We start from the raw sequence: 22897 nt of genomic DNA, 5'->3' as shown, positions 1-22897 counted from the left end.
TTAGTTTGTAAATCCATTTTAATTTTTGTATATAGTATGAGATAGGGTTCCAATCTCATTCTTTTGCATGTGAATATGCAGTTGCCCCAGCACCTTTTGTTGACTCTTGTTCCTTCATCGAATTATTTTGGCACTCTTGTCAAATATAAATTGGCCACAGATTATGGGCTTATTTCTGGACTGTCAATTCTATTTCTTTAATCTATATGTCTATCCTTATGCCAGTACTATACCATTTTGATCACTTTATTATCAAGCTTTGTAGTAACTTGAAATCAGGAAATGGGAATTCTCCAGTTGTCCTTTTTTAGATTGTTTTGGCTATTCTGGATCCCTAGGATTTCCATATGATTTTAAAATTAGCTTGTCAATTTCTGCAATAAAAAACTGCACAGGTTCAATGTAATCCATATCAAATCCACTTTGACATAGATTGCTATCTTGTCTTTCCACTTATTTAGATCTTATTCTTTCAACAATTTTGTAGTTTACACTGTATGCACTTCTTTTTTTTTTTTTCTTTTTTTTTGAGACAGAGTCTCGCTCTGTCGCCCAGTCTGGAGTGCAGTGGTGTGATCTCGGCTCACTGCAAGCTCCGCCTCCCGGGTTCACGCCATTCTCCTGCCTCAGCCTCCCAAGTAGCTGGGACTACAGGTGCCTGCCACTACGCCCGGCTAAGTTTTTTGTATTTTTAGTAGAGACGGGGTTTCACCGTGTTAGCCAGGATGGTCTCGATCTCCTGACCTCGTGATCCGCCCATTTTGGCCTCCCAAAGTGCTGGGATTACAGGCTTGAGCCACCGCGCCCGGCCTTTCTTTTGTTAAATTTATTCCACTGTTTTATTTTCATTCCTTTTGATGCTATTATAAATGAAATTGTTCTCTAAATTTCATTTTCAGATTATTCATTGCTAGCATATAGAAACATAACTGAATTTTACTTTTCCAACCTGTATGATTTTTAAGTTTCTTCTTCTTGCCTAATTGCTCTGGCTAGAATCTCCAGTAAAATGTTGAGTAGAAGTGGTAGGAGTAAACATTCCTGTCATGTTCCTAATCTTAGGGAGAAAGTTTTCAGTCTTTCACTACTGGTATAATGTTAGCTGTGGGGATTTTGTAGATGCCCCTTATCAGGTTGAGGAAGTTCTCTTTGATTTCTAAGTTGTTGAGTGTTTTTATCATAAAAGGGTGTTGGATTTTGTCAAACTTTTTTGGTGTCTATTAAGATGATCATGTGGGGTTTTCCTCTACTCTATTAATAGGGTGCATTACACAAAGTGATTTTTGCATGTTGAACCACACTTCATTTTCCTGGGATAAATTCCACCTGAACATAATGTATAATCTTTATTATATGGTGCTTAATTAAATTTGCTATTATTTTGTTGAGGATTTTTTGTGTCCATGTTCATAAGGAATATTGGTCTGTAGTTTTCTTGTAATGTGTTGTCTGGTTCTGGTATTAGGGTAATAATGGCCTCATAGAATGAGTTAGAAAACGTTCCCCCTCTTCAAGTTTCTGGAAGAGTCTGTGAAAGACTGATGTCAATTCTTCTTTAAATGCCTGGTAGAAATCACCAGTGAAGCCATATGATCTTGGGCTTTTCATTACGGTTTTCAAATTTTAATTACTAATTCAGCCTCTTTAGACTTTCTATTTCTTCTTGAGTCACTTTCAGCTCTCTGTGCCTTTTTAGGAATTTGGCCATTTTAATTAGGTTAGCTAATTTCTTGGCAAACAAGTCTTCTTAGTTTCACCTTTAATCCTTTTTATTTCTCTAAGGTTAATAGTAACATCCCTTCTTTTATTTTTGATTTTAGTAATTTGAGTCTTCTCTCTTTTTCTTGGTCTGCATAGACTTGTCAAATTTTGTTGATCTTTTCAAATAACCAGCTTTTGGTTTTTATTGATTTTCTCTACTGTTTTTCTATCCTCTATCTCATTTCTTACCACTCTAATCTTTACTTTTTTTTTTTTTCTTTTTTTTTTGAGATGGAATCTCGCTCTGTCGCCCAGCATGGAGTGCAGTGGTGTGATCTCGGCTCACTGCAAGCTCTGCCTCCCAGGTTCATGCCATTCTCCTGCCTCAGCCTCCCAAGTAGCTGGGACCACAGCTACCCACCACCACGTCCAGCTAATTTTTTCTATTTTTTAGTAGAGACGGGGTTTCACTGTGCTAGCCAGGATGGTCTCGATCTCCTGATCTTGTGATCCGCCTGCCTCAGCCTCCCAAAGTGCTGGGATTACAGGCGTGAGCCATCGCGCCCAGCCTACCTTTTTTCATTGATTGCTTTGAATTTAGTTTTCTCTTATTTTTTTTTAAGATGGAGAGTTAGGTTATTAATTTTCAAATCTTCCTTCTTTTTCAATATAGGCAAGTATAGCTATAAATTTCCCTCTAGGCAATGCTTTTACCTATAGTACAGATTTCAATATGGTATGTTTGTTTTCATTAATTTCAGAGTATTTTCTAACTTCCCTGCTTTGACTCATTGGTTGTGTAAGAGTGTTGTTTAATTTCCATATATTTGTGAATTTCTCAAATTTCCTTCTGTTACTGATTTCTAATTTCATCCTATTGCAGTTGGAGAACATATTTTGTATGATTTCAATCCTTTAAAATCTATTGAGATTTGCTTTATGGACCAACATATGATCCATCTTAAAGAATGTTCCATGTGCCCTTAAGAAGAATAGGCATTCTACTATTGTTGGGTGTTCTATAGATATTTCTTAGGTCTAGTTGGCTTCGGTGTTGTTCAAATCCTCTATTTCCTTGTTGATATTCTGTCTAGATAATCTATCCATAATTGAAGGTGAAGTACTGAAGTCTTAAAGTGTTGTTGAATTGTCAATTTTTCCCTTCAATTCTGTCCATTTTTACTTCATGTATGTTGAAGCTCTGTTATTAGGTGCATATATGATCATAATTGTTACATCATCTTGATAGAGTGATCTTTTATCAATATATCATGCTCTTCTTTGTCTCTGGTAGCAATTTTTATCTAATGTCTATTTTGTCTAATATTGGCACAGTCATTCCAACTCTCTTTTGGTTACTATTTGCATTATATATATATATATATATGCTTTTGCTTTTAACCTATTTGTGACCTTAATGACTTTAATGTGTAACTCTTGTAGACAGCATATAGTTGAATCATGTTCTTTTAAAATACATTCTGTCATTCTGTTTTTTAAGTGTTTAATCTAATTTCATTTAATGTAATTATTAAGGTAGGAGTTACATCTGACATTTTGTTGCTTGTTTTCCCTATATCTTAATTTTTTATTCCCCTATTCCTTCATTAATCTCTTTTGTGCTAAATTTGCGTTTTCTACTATACCATTTAAATACCTTTGTCATTTATTTACTTTTTTTAAAAAGTTACTTTCTTAGTGGTTGTCTAGGGAATTACAATTAACATATTAATTTGTAACAAACTTGTTTGGATTGATACCAATTACAATAGTTTACAAAAATTTTCTTCCTATATAGTTCCATTCCCTCCTCACCCTACATCCTTTGTGCTATTATCATATAACTATTTTTATATATTGTATGTCCACTGACACAAATTTATAACTACTGCTAGCAACAATCTCTCATTTTTTTGTCCATCTAGGAATGTTTTAATTTCTCCTTCACTTTTGAAGAAAAATGTTGTTAGAAATAGAATTCTTTGCTGATAGTCTTTTTCTCTTAGCATTTTGAGTGTGTCATCCCACTGCCTCTGGTCTCCATGGTTTCTGATAAGAATAAGCTGTTAATCTTTTTAAGATCTCTTCTACATGATGACTCACTTCTCTTTTACTACTTTCAAGACTGACTTTGGGTTTGGCTTTCAACAGTTTGATTATGGTGTGTCCAAACTTTCAAAAATGTATCCTACTTAGAGTTTATTGATCATCTCAGATGAATAAATTCTCTTTTTTTTTTTATTATACTTTCTAAGTTCTAGGGTACATGTGCACAACGTGCCGGTTTGTTACATATGTATACATGTGCCATGCTGGTGTGCTGCACCCATTACATGGGTCATTTACATTAGGTATATCTCCTAATGCTATCCCTCCCCACTTCCTCCACCCCACAACAGGCCCTGGTGTGTGATGTTCCCCACCCTGTGTCCAAGTGTTCTCATTGTTCAATTCCCATGTATGAGTGAGAACACGTGGGGTTTGGTTTTCTGTCCTTGCGAGAGTTTGCTGAGAATGATGGTTTCCAGCTTCATCCATGTCCCTACAAAGGACATGAACTCATCCTTTTTTATGGCTGCATAGTATTCCATGGTGTATATGTGCCACATTTTCTTTTTTCTTTTTTTTTGTTGAGATGGAGTCTCGCTCTGTCGCCCAGGCTGGAGTGCAGTGGTGTGATCTTGGCTCACTGCAAGCTCCGCCTTGTGGGTTCACACCATTCTCCTGCCTCAGCCTCCCGAGTAGCTGGGACTACAGGCGTGCGCCACCACACCCGGCTAATTTTTTGTATTTTTAGTAGAGACGGGGTTTCACCGTGTTAGCCAGGATAGTCTTGATCTCCTGACCTCGTTATCCACCCATCTTGGCCTCCCAAAGTGCTGGGATTACAAGCATTAGCCACTGCGCCCGGCCATTATGTGCCACATTTTCTTAATCCAGTCTATCACTGATGGACATTTGGGCTGGTTCCAAGGTTCCAAGTCTTTGCTATTGTGAATAGTGCCACAATAAACATACGTGTGCATGTGTCTTTATAGCGGCATGATTTATAATCCTTTGGGTATATACCCAGTAATGGGATGGCTGAGTCAAATGGTATTTCTAGTTCTAGATCCTTGAGGAATCGCCACACTGTCTTCCACAATGGTTGAACTAGTTTACAGTCCCACCAACAGTGTAAAAGTGTTCCTATTTCTCCACCTCCGGATGAATAAATTCTTGTATTTCATCAATGTGGGGAGGTTCCTGTCATTGTTTCTTCAAATATTCTCTCTGCTCCTATTTTCCTTTCTCCTTCTGGGACTCTCATTGTTTATGTTGGTATACTTGATGGTGCTCTACAGGTCCTTGAGGCTCTGTACGTTTTTTTCTTTCTGTTCCCCAGATTGTATAATCTCAACTGATCTATTTTCAAGTTCATTTTTTTTCCTGCTTAAATCTATTTAACCTCTCTAGTAAATTTTTCATTTGTTACTAACTTTTAAACTGCAAAACTTCTACTATATATGGAGAGAGTTACACACACACACTCATTCTCATTCACTCTCCTTATTTGGGGAGACATCATTCTCATATTTCCTTTAGTTTTTTAGATATAGTTTCCTTTAGTTATATGAATGTATTTTACGTAGTGAATTAAAATCACAAACATAAGCAGAAGCTGATGATCACAAATGAATTTTATAATATAATCTAGTAGCAAGTCTTATAACTAACAGAATAACAGAAAAGCCATGTGCTTTATTCTCATTTAACTTTGTGAAAATGTCACTTGGAATCCTATTAGTGAGGATGTCCTTCTGGAGCTCTGGACTGGTTCTCAGAACACCTGGGTTCTCGTCTAAGCCACCCCCTGACCTGCTGTAATACTCTGAAGGAGCCAACAAGAATCTGTCTTTTAATGTGAAAATGCTTAATTTTATCTTCAACTCATACATGCCCTATCAAGTTTATATTTTTAGGAAATCTCTTTCCCTGCTGTATAGAGAAAGATTTATAGGAAAGCAAGGCTGAAAGCTTTAAGATAGGAAGTAATTTCAAGACTCTAGGTGACACTGATGGTGACCTGGACTAGGAGAAATGGATGACATGAGATAAATTCTAAAGGTATAACAGATTTGACATAGTGTCAAGTTAGATGTCATGAATGGCAGGGGAAGGTATCAAAAGTGACCCCAAGGTTCTAGCTTGATTGGGTTGATGGTTGTACTATTTATTGAGATGGAAAGGAAGTGCTGGGAAGGAGATGAGTTTGAAGGAGGAAAAATTCAAGAGTTCAGTTTTGGATGCGTACATAAGAACTGCAAGTGGGGATGTCATGCAGATATTTGAAGTTCAAGGATAGGTCTTACTGGAGATAAAAATTGGGAAGTCATTAAGACCAAGATGGTATGAAATCTATGGTGATGGCTGCAATCACCCAAGAAAATAATTTACAGAAAGAGAACAACTAAGGGCTCTGTTTTGAGCCCTGAGAAATCCCAACACTTAGAGATCTGGTACTGGGGGAATGATGATGAAAAGATACTAAAAAAGAGCAGCCACCAAGTAGGGGGAAAGAAGAAGGAATGGTCAACTTTGTTGAATGATGGCGATAGAACAAGTTCAATGAAGATAGAGAAATACCCACCAAATCTGTCCAATTGGGGGATGATGGTCCTTTTTTTTTTTGTTTTGTTTTGTTTTGAGACGGAGTCTCGCTGCGTCGCCCAGGCTGGAGTGCAGTGGCACAATCTCGGCTCACTGCAAGCTCCGCCTCCCGGGTTCACATCATTCTCCTGCCTCAGTCTCCCGAGTAGCTGGGACTACAGGCACCTGCCACAACGCCCGGCTTTTTTTTTTTTTTTTTTTTTTAATTTTCAGTAGAGATGGGGTTTCACCATGTTAGCCAGGATGGTCTCGATCTCCTGACCTCATGATCCGCCTGCCTTGGCCTCCCAAAGTGCTGGGATTACAGGCGTAAACCACTGTGCCCGGCCAATGTTTTTTTTTTTTTTTTTTTTTTTTTTTTTTTTGAGACAGGGTCTCACTTTGTCGCCCAGGCTGGAGTGCAGTGGCGCCATCTCAGCTCACTGAAAGCTCTGACTCCCGGGTTCACACCATTCTCCTGCCTCAGCCTCCCGAGTAGCTAGGACTACAGGTGCCCGCCACCATGCCCAGCTAATTTTTTGTATTTTTTAGTAGAGACGAGGTTTCACTGTGTTAGCCAGGATGGTCTCGATGATCTCCTGACCTTGTGATCCACCCGCCTCGGCCTCCCAAAGTGCTAGGATTACGGGCGTTAGTCACTGCTCCCGGCCTGACGGTCCTTTAAAAAAGAGCTATTTTAGTGTAATTGAGGGGAATGGTACGCAAGCCAGACTGTAGTGAGCTGAAGAGTAAGTGGAAGGTGAGAACAAAGTGACATCATGTGTAGATGATTCTGTCTTGAAATGTTTTCTTCCTTTGGCTTTCGTCAAACTAGTTTCCTGGTCCTTCAACCTGTCTGCTGGTGTTGAAGTTCTTCAGAACTTAGGCAACCTTACTTTGCCTTTTCTCTCTCTTCTATCTACGAACATCAGTCACCACACATAGGCCAACAACTCCAAGATTTACACTGTATCTTTGTCTCAGATCTCTCCTCTGAGCTCCAGACTTATAAATTCAGTTGCCTATTCAACATATAAACTCAATATTTCCCTTCCATACCTGTTTTTCTTCTAGCATTCCATATTCTCTGTGAATTATATACTCTTCTCAAGTGTTCAAGATGACACCTGGGAGTCATGCTTTACTCTTCTCTCCTTGTGCATCATAACCAATCCAGTAGCAAATCCTGTCCATTCTATTGTCAAATATATATTGTTTAGAGATATTCTATGTGCTAGGCACTCAAAGGCCCCTTAAATACCTTATCTTTCTTACTAAGGTTCACAAGAACCCAAAAGAGTAGGTATTACACTCACCCCCTCATCTTGAAACTGAGGCTCAGAATGGCTAAGTTACTTACTGTGGTTACACAAAAAGTAAATGGCATAGATGGAGGTGACTTAATACCAAATATGCCTGAATCCACACTGCCTCTGGCACCCCACCTAGCCTTTCTGAGGCCAAGTCTCCTCAGGACTGAGATGGAACTGATATTTCCTATCTTTAGGCTGTTATAAATTTTTTTAATAAAATATAAGGTACATATCACAGTGCTTAGTAAAGGGTATGAATTCAATAAATGTTGTCTTTTACACTCTTTCACTCCTTCCTCCATCCTGTTTCTGGGGCCAACCCAATGATATTAGGATTACGAAATGAACAAAGATTACTCCTTGCCTTCAAGAAGCAAATAATCTATTTAAGGAGACAAAATGAACACACATAAAACAGATTAATAATATTAGACAGTAGAGAACTAAATATTAAATTGCAGGGGCCAGGCACGGTGGCTCATGCCTGTAATCCTAGCACTTGGGGAGACTGAGGTGGGCGGATCACCTGAGGTCAGGAGTTCGAGACCAGCCTGGCCAACATGTGAAACCCCATCTCTACTAAAAATACACAAAATTCTGGGCGCGGTGGCATGTGCCTGTAGTCCCAGCTACTTGGGAGGCTGAGGCAGAAGGATCTCTTGAACCCAAGAGGCACAGGTTGCAGTGAACCAAGATTATGCCACTGCACTCTAGCCTGGGCAACAGAGCAAGACTCCATCTCAAAAAAAAAAAATTGCAGGGCAGAGCCTTCTTATAAGACTTTTAGAGAAAGGAGAAAGGGCAGTCAGGGGATAGAGATGTAGTTTTGAAAAGCAACCATTAGAACAGTTAGGATATAGAGTAAGGATATCAGCAAAGAACAGCAGGACATTTAGAAAAAAGACGCTAATGTGGAAAGGAAAATAACATGCTCAAAGTCAGTGATGAGAGCAACTGATTTCAGCAAAAGGTGCTTACTTTTTCCCACATCAAAGTATCGTTACTACTAAGTTTCCTTGTTACAGCTGAAGTTCCCAACAGAACCAAGAAAAATTTAAGCCCATTATTAAGACCAAATGTACTTCAGTGATGGCAGAGCCATCATTAAACTAGCTATCTTACCAGGGGAGGAGAACAAGCCCCAGACTCTGACCCACAGGAGACAAAAATAACTCAGATGCTCGGGAGTACTTTGAGAATAATATCACACTTGTCAAAGTGGGTCTAATGATGTCAGTCATCTTTTTCTACCTTGCATTTCTTCATTGCAGCTTACACTGACAAATGATACCATTCCTATGTCCACAGTTTTCTCTGATTAAAAACCCACAGAGACCACAATACTAATATGCCCACTAAGGCTGAGGCTTGAATGAAGGTTTTATTCTCCAGAATCTGTTCAATAAACCAATTTGATTTTTATAACAAAAAATGTGATACATAATTTGCTCCCCCATTCAGTAGAGATTCTGGACAACGGCATCACAGAATATTGGAGCTAGAAAGAAACTTAAAGATTACTTTCATGTTATTTTATTGATGAGAAAACAGATGCCCAAAGAGGAAAAATAATAACTTTAAGGTCAAAGGCACCCTGTGGGAGAGGAAAAGTAATCAGGATGGCTAACAGGCCCTGGGAGAAGTCACAGAGAACCCCCAGTGAGGGTAGTAATGAAAATGGGGAAAAAGGGAAAATGTTATAGATAAAGCTATTCTCAGAGATCCAATGGGTCTTTAATACTGATCAAGAAACCTAAAAAATTATTCCAAAGTTACCTCAAACTCTGGCTCAACAGGCCCTTCTTCCACCTCTCAAATGTTAAGGTGGTCAATCAACAAACATTAATTGTGTACCAACTATACAAAACATTTTGAAACACTACAGAGTCAGTGCTGAAACAATGCAATGACATATGAAACACAGTCTTTGACCCCCAGGAAGCCTAGAATCTGGCTGAAGACATAAGGCATGAGAAATGAAATAATATGAGTGGTCCAGGGATGCCAAATAAGTGGTATAGCTAATAAGTGTTTTGAATTCACAGAAGCTCAGAAAGATCTACTTGGAATAATAGTTCCTTTGTCTGGAGAAATTTTACTCTCTTCAAAGCCATTCAGATATGACCCCTCCAGGTAAACTAACTTACTTCTTCCTCTATGCTCCCCATACCTCTCTATACAAGCCTTTCTCTCACAGATGAGAGGTTAATTGCTCTCATTTGTATTCCCTACTAGAATGAGCTCTTGGAAAGCAATGATTGTGTCTTAACCACCTCTTAAAGAAAGAGCAACATATAGATTTTTCTATACTTAAATCTAAATCCTAATTATCTTTAGAAATTATGCTTAAAAGTATAGCGAGGAAAGTTTGAACGTTTGGTGCTCCATTTAATAGTGAAGGAATTAAAATATTTTCCATTATTTCCTCACATACAGTCTAAAAAAAGTTCAGATTCCAAGTATCCTCTGATAATCAGCCATAAATGTGCAAGAAGAGTTAAAGAAAGCATATTTGGGTGAAAAACACACTTTTTAAAAAAATGAATTTTCTTTGCAAAAAGAAGAATGGATTGATCTGTAGTGATCTGCCTGAATTACCTGTTTTAGTGACATCTTCCTCCATTGATAGTTTATCTACATTTTGTGCAATTATTTTGTCAGTTGGCCAAAGTAGTTCTGAACTCAAATCCAGAAGGTATTAGAAAATTTAACATTCATTTTGCAATAAACAAACCTGCCTCTCAATATCCAAGTAAGTCTTTATAGAAAACAGTTGTACATAGGCTGCTTACATTTATTTGGTGGTCAAACCCTCTATTCCAATAGACAGCCTGCAGAGATGTTGAGTGTGGAACAAAATACAGGGGGTAGGTAGACCACTGTTAGTGTTCCCACTAAGTCTTGAGGCTTAACTATTTTGACAGAAGCAAATTACTAGCATAAATAATACCCATAATCCAACTTAAATTTTAAAAATACCCCAAATTAAGTAAATGCTAACAGCTCTGAGACAAGGCAAAATACCTGGCTTCAAATCCTAGCTCTTCTGCTAATATTGGATGTGATCTCAAATAAGTCACTTTCTGTCTCTGGGTCTCACTTATAAGAATTACTTGAGCTGTGAAGATCTGTTACCTTTTTAAAAGGCTATAATAATCAGTCTACTTCTCCATCTCTCCATAGCTGATTAATTAAATTTTCCCATATAGATCACAGCAAACAGTTTGGCAAATGCTAACATTACAAGCTATCATTTAGCTTATAAACTATCAAAATATTTATGAGAAAATATTAGAGCAAGGTTATCTTCTTATAGCTCCATGCTCCTTAAATAAGAGTAATGAGAAAAAAAATACATATCCTCACAGAATACCCATAGAGATTCTTTTTGCAGTACCAATTTTACACAATGATTGTTCTTAGTATATAGTTGTAATGAGCCCAAGGAATATAAAAACATAAACTTAAATTTCTCTACAATCCCACCTCTGAAAGCAAACTATTATAAACAGTTTAGTGTTGATCATTCTTCTAGACTTAAGCCCTCCATCTACCAAGATTATGAGGGGAAGAGATAGAAGAAGGAAGTTTTGAATTTCCATTTCCCTAAAAACAATTTAAAACATGCTGATATTAAAACTAACTACATTACGGAACACAATATTATGGAATAGAATGCCAAATTTACATGAGTTTGTCTTATAACATTTTAAATACATCTATCACTCAAAGCAAACCATTTAGTGCTATGCTGTCCTCTCCTGCAAAACCATGGGATTCACTTTTCTCTATCATCTGGGGTAACTGTGGAGGAAAAGTTAGAAAATCACTCCCTAGCCAGTCTGTCAGTGACACAATCAGATAAAGCATCACGACATCAATTAGGCCAAGGAACAATAGGAAGTAAAGTTTCATATCAAGCTCTTGGCCAGGAATAACCTGCTATCCTTGATGTCATTACAGATGACTTCCTGTTCATGGGCTTCTAGCTCCATTCTCTTACTTCTAAGTTGCCAAGCCTCAGTTACTAAAAGTTGAAAGTTAGTCCAACTGTCTGATTTTATAGCTGAAGACCCTGAAGCACAGAGGAGTGAACTCATTAGCTCAAGGTCTTACTGGCAAGAAAGTGGCAGAGCCAGAAATTTAAACTTGGGTCTTCAGACTCTTCAGCTTAGCATTCCTTCCACTACATTGTGTCATCTCTTTCTGGGGGCTACTCTAAGTTACATTAACTTAGTGTTTGTGTTTGATGCTCCCATGGGATCCTAGGTATGACCTGTTTCATTTATACATTCATAAAGTCAGAGACAGGCTAGAGTTTCCTCATAGTCATTTATAAATAAAATATTTGCAGAAAATGGCTTAAGCTTTCTGAAGACCACAGCCCCAGAGACTTCCTCTCTTCATCAGCTCTGGGTGTGGATTTCTTAAGGAGCTGCTGATTTAATAATTCATAAGGGCCAATTAGCTATCAAAAGAAAAACAAGTTCAAAATTAAATTTGCTAGTCTCAGAGAAATGTGTCTCCTGGAGGCCAAGTCAGATATCTAGGCAGAAATTCTCTTAAAATGCTTTTAGTCTATTTCTTGGTAATCACAGCCTAGAGTGCTTTCAGGGCTACCTAGTGCTCATTGAATTCTCTAATTTAACTCCTTCCTGTTGTAGATAAGAAAATGAAGCACTACAAGTGACTGTCCAGAATTACAGAACTCTGGGAACAAGGACAAGACTAAATCTCAATAGTCTTGAATCCAGCTCAGGATTTCCCCCTACACCCACAAACCTTGGGTAATAGCCAACCTCTATGACATCGTGCCTACATTTCTGTACCCTCTCTGACTCCCCAATTATCTTCCCTTGACTCCCCCTAGACACTTAATGCCTTCAGGCTCCCTAGAGGCTGCTATAACACAAATAACCCAGGATTCCTCCAAATTAACTATTCCTGCTAGATTCTTTTCTTAAAAAAGAAAAAATTTAAATATAATATCTCACTATGTTGCCCAGGCTGGCATCAAACTGCTGGGCTCAAGAAATCCCCCTGCCTTGGCTTCCCAAGTAGCTAGGACTACAGGCACATGCTGCTGTACCCAGCTTTTTTCTTTAAATGTTTGAGAAATAATGATTGTGCATTGATATGGTTTGGCTGTGTCCCCACCCAAATCTCATCTTGAATTGTAGCTCCCATAATTCCCATGTGTCCTGGGAGGGACCCAGTGGGAAGTAACTGAATCATGAGGGGCAGGCCTTTCCCATGCTATTCTCATGACAGTGAATAAGTCTCATGAGATCTGATGGTTTTATATATGGGAGTTCCCCTATACAAGCTCTCTCTTGCCTGCAGCCATGTAAGATGTGCCTTTGCTCCTCCTTTGCCTTCCACCATGATTGTGAGGCCTCCCCAGCCATGTGGAACTGTGAGTCCATTAAACCTCTTTTTCAGTCTCAGATATGTCTTTATTAGCAATATAAGAACAGATGAATACTTATATATTTATGGAATACAATGTGATGTTTTGATATGTGTATATGTTGCAGAAAGATTAAATCAAGCTAATTTATTCACCACTTTACCTATTGTTTTTTGTGGTGAAAACATTTAAAATCTATTCTTTTAGCAATTTTGAGGTAGACAATACATCATTAACTATGGTCACCATGCTATGCAATAGATCACTAAAACTTATTCCTCTTGTCTAACTGAAACTCTGCACCCTTTAACTAACAGTTCTCCTTTCCCCTTCCACCACTTCCCCTAGTCATCATTCTACTCTTTCCTTCTATGGGTTCAAATTTTAAGATTCCACATAAAAGTGAGATGATTTGTTTTCCATGAGTCTGGCTTCTTTCACCTAACACAGCGTCCTCCAGGTTCATCTATGTTGTTGCAAATGACTGAAATTCCTTCTTTGTAAATGCTGTATAGTATTCCATTGTGTATATATACTACATTTTTGTTTATCCGTCCATTGGTTAACAAACACTTAGATTGTTTCCATATCTTGGTTACTGTAATGCTGAAATGACCATAGTGCAAATATCTCTTCGACATACTGATTTCAAATCCTTTAGATATATATCCAGAAGTGGGACAGCTGGATTGTACAGTAATTATATTTTTTGATGAACCTCCATAGCGTTTTCCAAAATGGCTATACTAATTTACCTTCCCACCAATAGTGCACCCTTTTCTTCACAACCCCCCCAATACTTATCTTTTGTCTTTTTGGTAATAGTGATTCTAAAAGGTATGAGATGTTATCTCACTGTGGTTTTTATTTGCATTTCCCTGATGATTAGAGATACTGAGCATTTATTCATATATCTATTGGCCATTCATATGCATTCTTTCTAAAAATGTCTGTTCAAGTCCTTTGCCCATTTAAAAAAATTGGGTTGTTTTCTTGCTATTGAGTTGTTTGAGTTCCTTATATATTTTGGATATTAACCGCTTATCAGATGTACGGTTTGCAAATATTTTCTCCCAATCCATGGTTGTCTCTTCACTCTGTTGTTTTCCTTGCCGTGCAGTAGCTTTTTCGTTAGATTCAATCCCATTGTGTATTTTTGCTTTTGTTGCCTGCACTTCTGGGGTCCTGTCCAAGAAGTCATTGCTCAACCTATGGTTTTCTCTTATGCTTTCTTTTAGGAGTTTTACCATTCCAGGTCTTACGTTTAATTCATTTTGAGGGGTTTTTTTTTTATATGATGTGAGATAAAGGTCCAATTTCATTCTTTTGCATGTAGATATCCAGTTTTCCCAACACCATTTATTGAAGAGACTGTCCTTTCCCCATTGTCTGTTCTTAGCACCTTTGTTGAAAATCAATTGATCATAAACGCATGGGTTACTTTTTGGGATTTTTCTGAGACAGGGCCTCACTGTGTCACCTAGGCTGAAGTGCAGTAGCATGAACACAGCTCATTGCAGCCTCAACCTCCTGGGCTCAAGTGATCCTCCCGCCTCAACCTCCCCAAGCAGCCGGGGCTACAGGTGTGTACCACCACTCCTAGCTATTTTTTTTTCCTTTTTTGTAGAGGCAGGGTCTCACCATGTTGCCCAGGCTGGTATTTCTGGGATTTCTATTCTGTTCCATTGGTTGACGTGTCTGTTTTTATGCTGGTACCATGCTGTTTTCATTAAGATAGCTTTAAAATGTATTTTGAGATCAAGGAGTGTGATGCCTCCAGCTTTGTTCTTCTTGCTCAGGATTGCTTTAGATATTTGTAGTCTTTTATGGTTTCTTACAAATTTTAGGATTTTTTTGCTATTTCTAAGAAAAATGACATTGGAATTTCAATAGGGATTACACTGAATCTGTAGAACACTTTGGGTAATATAGATACTTTAACAACATTAATTTCTCCAATCCATGAATACAAGATATCTTTCCATTTATTGTGTCATCTTCAATTTCTTTTAGCAATGTTTTATAATTTTTGATATACAGATCTTTCACCTCTTTGGTTAAATTTACTATGAGGTATTTTATTTATTTTTTGATGTTATTGTAAGTGGGACTGTTTTCTTAATTTCTTTTTCAGATAGTTCATTGTTAGTATATGGAAATGCTATTTTTGTATGCTGATTTTGTATCCTACAGCTTTAAACTTAACTAAATTCATTTATCAGTTCGAATAGTTTTCTGGTGGAGTCTTTAGGATTTTTAAAAAATATATAATATCACCAGCAGAAACAATTTCCCTTCCTCCTTTTCTATTTAGATACTTTTTATTTCTATTTCTTGCCTAATTGCTCTGGCTAGGAATTCTAGTATTATGATAAATAGAAGTGGCAAGAGTAGGCATCCTGGTCTTATTCCTGATCTTAGAGAAAAAGCTTTCAACTTTTCACCATTTAGTATGTCAGCTGTGGGCTTGTCATATACGGCCTTTATTGTATTGAACTGCATTCTTTCTATAGCTAATTTGTTGAAAGTTTTTATCAAGAAAGGAAGTTGAATTTTGTCAAATGCTTTTTTGCATCTATTGAGATGATGATGTGGGTTTTGTCCCTCATTTTGTTAATATGCTGTATCACATTTATTGATCTACATATGTCAAAACATCCTAGGATCCCAGGGATAAATCTCACTTGATCATGGTGAATGATCTTTTAAATATGTTGTTGAGTTTGGTCTGCTAGTATTTTGTTGAGGATTTTTGCATCTATGTTCATCAAAGATATTGTCCTGTAGTTTTCTTTCCTTGTAGTGTCCTTGTCTGTATTTGGCATCAGGGTAATGCTGGTCTTGTAAAACGAGTTTGGAAGTATTCCCTCCTCTTCCATTTTTTGGAAGAGTTTGAGAAGGATTGGTATTAGTTCTTTAAATATCTGGTAGAATCAGCAGTAAAACCATCAGGTCTTGGGTTTTCATTGATGGGAGACTTTTTATTACTTATTCAATCTCCTTACTCATTATTGCCTGTTCAGATTTTCTATTTCTTCTTGATTCATCTTAATAGGTTCCAGGTTTTTAGGAATTTATTTCTTCTGCTTATGCAATTTGTTACATAGAAGTCTCTTGTGCTACTTTGTATTTCTGTGGTATCAGGTATAATGTCCACTCTTTCATTTCTGGGTTTATTTGCATCTTCTCTTTTTCTTTGTTAGTCTAGCTAAAATACTGTCAATATTGTTTATCTTTTTAAAAACCCAACTTTTAGTTTTATTGATATTTTCTATTGTTTTTCCAGTCTCTATTTTATCTATTTCTGCTCTGATTTTTGTTATTTCCTTCCTTCTGCTAAGTTTGGGATTACTCCGTTCTTTTTCTAGTTCCTTTGAGGTATGATGTAAGGTTGTTTGAGATTTTTCTTTTTGACATAGGCATTTATTGCTATAATTTCCCCTCTCAGGACTGCTTTTGCTGCATCCCATAAGTTTTGGTATGCTGTGTTTCCATTTTTGCTTGTCTTAAAATATTTTTTATTTTCCCTTCTAATTTCTTCTTTGATCCATTGGTTGTTCTAGGGTATACTGTTTAATTTCCACATACGTGTTAATTTTCCAAGATGCCGTTATTAATTTCTAGTTTCATACCACTGTAGTTGGAAAAGATACGCAATATGACTTCTGTTTCCTTACTGATTTTCTGTTCAGATAATCTGCCCATTGTTGAAAATGGGGTATTGAAGTACCTTACTATTATTGTATTGCAGTCTGTCTCTCCCTTCAGATCTTTTAATATTCACCACATATATTTAGGTGCTCTGACATTGAGTGCGTGTGTGTGTGTGTGTGTGTGTGTGTGTGTGTGTGTGTGTGTGTATTCCATAACAATCATATATATATATTATTATTATGTCTTCTTGATGAGTTGACCTCTTTACATAATGACCTTCTTTGTCTTTTTTTACAGTTTTTGAATTAAAGTCTATTTTGTCTGATATAAGTATAGCTATTCCTGCTCCTTTGCATGGCATATCTTTTCCCATCCCTTCATTTTGAGTCTACATGTGTCCTTAACAGTGAAGTGAGTCTCTTGTAGGCAACATATTTTTTTTTAACCCAGTCAGCCACTCAATGCCTTTTGATTAGAAACTTTAATCCATTTAAATTCAAAATAATTATTAGGTAAGGACTTACTACAGCCAATCTGCTGATTTTTTTTTTCCTAGTTAATTTGTAGACCCTTTGTTCCTCTTTTCTCTTGCTGTCCTCCTTTGTGATTTAATGATTTCCTGTAGTGGTATACTTTGAATCCTTTCTTTTTGTCTTTTGTGTATCTGCCAGGGGTTTTTGCCTCGTGGTTACCATAAGGCTTACATAAAACATCTTGTAACAGGCTATTTTAAGTTGGTAACAGCTTTGATCACTTACACAAACTCTAAACTTTTACTCCTTCTTCCATTTTATGTGTTTGGTATCACATCTAACATCTTTTTATAATGTGTATCCCTTAACAGATTATTGCAGCTATATAATATTTCAACCTTCATATAAGAGATGTAATTGATTTTCCACTGTCATCACACTACTAGAATACTTTGAATTTTACTATGTGATTACTTTTACCAGTGAGTTTTGTACTTTCATGTTTTTGTGTTACTGCTTAGTAACATTTTCCTTCAGCTTGAAGGACTCCCTTTAGCATTTTGTATAAGCCAAGTCTAGTGGTGATAAATTCCCTCAATTTTTGTCTGAGAAAGATTTTTATCTCCCCTCCATTTTTGAAGAACAAGATTTCTGGGCATAATATTCCTTCTAGATTATTATCTGAGCCACTGTCCAGGAGGAAAGAATCTGATTAATTAATTTGAATATTAATTTAATAGATTACATTTCCCAAGAGCATCTGCAGGGTATAAGACAATACCAATTAATAAAAAGAGAATAAAACTCTTTATTATTTTGAAGGGTTCCTCAGGAAAAAAAAATGGAGTAGTCTGAGTGATATCAAAAGACATAATTAAGAAAATTAGAAATGGTTAGATATTATAGGGAGGCAGTTTTCATCTTAACATTATAAAAAATATATTCAAAGTGATTAAATGGCTTAACTCAAGGGGCAGAAATAAATTCCTGATCAATGAAGAGTTTTAATTAAACCTTAGATGGCTACCTAACAGAGATGCCATAAACAGGGTTTCTAAATTATAAGAATGGGGAGAGACATGTCTGAACAAGGGGACTATTCCAGCATTCTCCTCTCCCTATCCCAACCCATGAAACACATTATATGGTCTCTAAGGATTTCTCTGTTCCTAACTTTGGTCATTTCTTACTTGGTAGAGTGCTGGCAGCATATGGGATTGAAGGGAGATATTGTGGTAATTCTGCTAGGTAGATGGAGAAACTAGGTTTTCCTCAATCTCAGAGGGCTCCTGTTTCCAGACAGATTAAAACTAGCAGATGGTTAGGCTCCATCATTCTCACCAGAGACCACTAGGTAGAACAGATGATGAAGTGCCATCTTCAGTGGGAGCAGCAGCCCACACATAGGCTCTTTATACTCAGAGAATCATGAGAGTCCACAAAAACAGAAGTTATAATGACATAGGAATTTCAGGAACATTAGCACTTCCAGTATTTTCTAAGGATTTTCCTAACCCTGAAGACTTTCCAAGTCTAAGGAGAAACTTTGGGAGGAAGGGATAAACATTCCTATTGTCCTTAGCTCTCTCCTTGAGTTTTCCCATTCCTCACCACTGCAGTTCCACCAACCCTAGGTAGGAAGCTAAACTCAAATTTTAGTCTGCAAGATTTGTTACCACCAATACAAAGAGAGACAGAACTATTATTCACAGACATCCTAGGTAAAAAATAGAGCTGTCTCCAAAAGATCTAATTAAAAACAACAGGCTGGGCGCAGTGGCTCACGCCTGTAATCCCAACACTTTGGGAGGCTGAGGTGGGCAGATCACCTGAGGTCAGGAGTTCTAGACCAGCCTAGCCAACATAGTGAAACCCTGTCTCTACTAAAAATACAAAAATTAGCCAGGTGTGGTGGTATGCACCTGTAATCCCAGCTACTCAGGAGGCTGAGGCAGGACAATCGCTTGAATCCAGGAGGTGGATGTTGCAGTGAGCCAAGATCACACCAGTGCACTCCAGTCTGGGCAACAGAGTGAGACTTAGTCTCGGGGAAAAAATAAGAAGAATAATGGTTAAATATTACGGGAAAGTAGGTTTTTCTACTAGGTATCATTAAGAACTTTTTAAAAATCAAAGAAATCCAATGGACTCTCTCAAGGGGCAGAAATATGAGCTAGGAAGAAAACTCTGAAATAAAAAAGTTCAAATCCTTTATAAATAGGTAAGAGATATTAAGGAGATAGGTGAAGAGTGACAACACTACATCAAAACTCAAGTATCCTGACTTCTAACTCAAAGCCATTCTCCTGTATAATAAAAGAGTAACACAGTTTTTAAAAAAAGAAACTATAATATATATCAAGGGATTATAAAAGCCCCAGATTTGAATAACAATGAGTTTTCAGTGAGCAATGGACATACATCCTCTAAAACTTCTCACACAATTTATTTGTAAATGCCTTTTAGTAAAAACGTAATACTTACTTCTTAAGTCAGCCTAGTTCTGAAGTTAGCACTTCGGAAAGGCCTTCCTAATACCAAACTTTGCAGAAAAGAGTTAATATAGCAAGCTTGAGACTACTATCCTTACAAAAGCCTGTTTGCAAATTTGGCCTTTGGCCGGCATCTGAGAACTTGGATTTCAGGAGGGATAATACAATTCTCAGGACTCATAAGAGTGGTTCACTGTGCCTAAAGTGTTTATGCAATGTGCTTTATGCTGAATACCTGCTTTACTCCTGCGGGTCTGGAATTTTGGTATGTGCTAGGCAGAGGGTGTCCATGTGATCAGGCCCAAGTAAAAAGTTTGGGCACTGAGTCTAATGAACTTTCCTGGTAGACATTTCACCCTTGTCACAACTTAGGAGGAATTAAATACATCCTATGTGACTCCACCAGAGGAAGACCCTTGAAAGCTCATGTTTGATTTCCTCTAGACTTTGCCCAATGCTCCTTTTTCCCTTTGCTGATTTTGCTTTGTATTCTTTCACAGTAATATATCTTAGATGTGACTATATGCTGAGCCCTGGGTGTTCCCCTAGTGAATCATCAAAAATGGGGGTGGTTCTGGGGATCCCCAACACACATGCTGATCCTAATTCTGTCTTCCTTAGTTTCCGCCCATTGGTCCTTCAGTTCTACCTCTTAGAACAAATATTAAAGTTAATGACAAACCAATAAGCACACAAAGAACGAACAATGTGAGCTATAGGAAAGCTCACCAGAGGAAATAATACTTGAGTTGGGCCTTGAAGTAAGAGTGGCACATAGATAAGTGGGAAAAGAGATTACAAATCAATACAGATATTCAAGTAAGCAGTATGAACACAGGGAAAACCGGAGGATTGGTGGAAGAGGGGGCATATGTGGTGGAAGAATGACGGATTAGATGGCTACTGAGAAAAATACTTCTGGGATTCTAATTCTCTAATTTTCAAGCACTGTTAGAAATCATCAGTTCACTTACAGAAGTTTCCTAACCCCAGAAACATACAAAACATATTATTTGGGTCTATTACAAAGGACTGATCACTGTCTGAATGGCCTTCTTAAATATTCTTTCAGAACATTTGCAATTTGCATTGATAACAAAAAAAAAGTAAATTAAGGGAAGGAGCTAAAAGCTCAAATATCTAAAATGAGCAATCTAATAATGTGCACAAAAATAAGGAATGCCAAAAAAGCAAATTGTCTTTCAGTTACCTTTTTATTTTGGAAATACAAAATATCTGGAACAATAGCTCATTCCTTCAGAAGTCAACAGAAGGTAATATTAAGTATTTCATTTTCCTTTTAAGTTGCTCTTTTTGTGACTTGATATTTTGGACATTCTTACAGCAATGCATTAGGAAAAGCAATAGTGCATGCATAAATAAAAGGCAGATTTTCACTTGTTTATTCAATGAGCATTTTTCATGCATTTATATGCCCAGCACTATACGAGGTTAATAGTGCAGATAACCCTTTTACTAAACATTGTTGTTTACTGTCTTTAAAAAGCACTAAAATCTGAAATTCAGATGTGATAAAATCCTCTCATCAGTGAAAATACATTAACAGGTGATGCTGTTAAAAAAAGATAACTAATTAATTATATTTTTTTCTAAACTATCAGCCTTCAGATTGTTAACATTTTTCTTTCACCACAATTGGAACAGCAAGTACCCTAAAAAATTCTAGTGGGATCTATCAATATTAGATAATTGAGACAGAAAATTAACAAAGATATTCAGGACTTGGACTCAGCTCTGGATCAAGTGGACCTGATAGATATCTACAGAACTCTCCACCCCAAAACAACAGAATACACATTATTCTCAGTGCCACATGGCACTTACTCTAAAATTGATCACATAATTAGAAGTAAATCAGTCCTCAGCAAATGCAAAAGAACTGAAATCATAACAAAAAGTCTCTCAGACCACATCACAATCAAATTAGAACTCAAGATTAAGAAATTCACTCAAAACCACACAACTACATGGAAATTGAGCAACCTGCTCCTGAATAGACTCCTGGGTAAATAATAAAATTAAGGCGGAAATCAAGAAGTTCTTTGAAGCCAGTGAGAACAAAGTGACAACGTACCAGAATCTCTGGGACACAGTTAAAACAGGGTTAAAAGGCGAATTTATAGCATTAATGCCCACATCAAAAAGCTAGAAAGATCTCAAATCAACAACCCAACATCACAACTAACAGAACTAGAGAACCAAGAGCAAACAAACCCCAAAGCTAGCAGAAGACAAGAAATAACCAAGCTCAGAGTGGGACTGAAGAAGACAGAGACACAAAAAACCCTTCAAAAAAAAAAAAATCAATGAATCCGGGAGCTGTTGTTTTGAAAAAATTCATAAAATAGACTGCTAGCTAGACTAATAAAGAAGAAAAGAGAGAAGAATCAAATAGACAATAAAAAATGATAATGGGGATATCACCACTGACCCCACAGAAATACAAACAACCATCAGAGAATGCTATAAACACCTCTATGCAAATAAACTAGAAAATCTAGAAGAAATTGATAAATTCCTGGACACATACACCGTCCCAAGACTGAACCAGGAAGAAACTGAATCCCTGAAAAGACCAATAACAAGTTCTGAAACTGAGACATTAATAAACAGCCTACCAACCAAAAAAAGCCCAGGACCAGATGGATATACAGCTGAATTCTACCAGAGGTAAAAAAAAGAGCTGATACCCTTTCTTCTCAAACTATTCCAAACAATTGAAAAGGAGGGACTCTTCCTTAACTCATTTTATGAGGCCAGCATCACCTTGTATCAAAACCTGGCAGAGAAACAACAAAAAAAGAAAACTTCAGGCCAATATCCCTGATAAACATCGATGCAAAAATTCTCAATAAAATACTGGCAAACTGAATACAGCAGCACACCAAAAAACCTTATTCACCACAATCAAATTGGCTTCATTCCTGGGATGCAAGTCTGGTTCAACATACACAAATCAGTAAATGTAATTAATCACATAAACAGAACTAAAGACAAAAACCACATGATTATCTCAATAGATGCAGAAAAGTCCTTCGATAACATTCAACATACCTTCACGTTAAAAACTCTCAATAAACTAGGTATTGAAGTAACATATCTCAAAATAATAAGAGCCATTTATGACAAACCCATAGTCGGTATCATACTGAATGGGCAAAAGCTGCAAGCATTCCCCTTGAAAACCAGCACAAGACAAGGATG

General features: G+C 37.1%; 1 protein-coding gene and 1 pseudogene across 1 annotated transcript in view; both read right to left on the bottom strand.

Annotated features, from left to right (window-relative positions):
* SYN2 (synapsin II) overlaps positions 1-22897 on the bottom strand; it is a 180937-nt gene that overhangs the window by 90060 nt on the left and 67980 nt on the right. The window lies entirely within an intron of this gene.
* The window catches only part of LOC129532279 (actin, clone 302-like), an 89780-nt pseudogene continuing 67370 nt past the window's right edge, over positions 488-22897 (bottom strand).

This window comes from Gorilla gorilla, chromosome 2 (genome assembly GCF_029281585.2).
Source record: "Gorilla gorilla gorilla isolate KB3781 chromosome 2, NHGRI_mGorGor1-v2.1_pri, whole genome shotgun sequence".
NCBI lineage: Eukaryota > Metazoa > Chordata > Mammalia > Primates > Hominidae > Gorilla > Gorilla gorilla.
The sequence above is the reverse complement of the archived record's forward strand: the minus strand, read 5'-3'. Positions and strand labels throughout refer to the sequence as shown.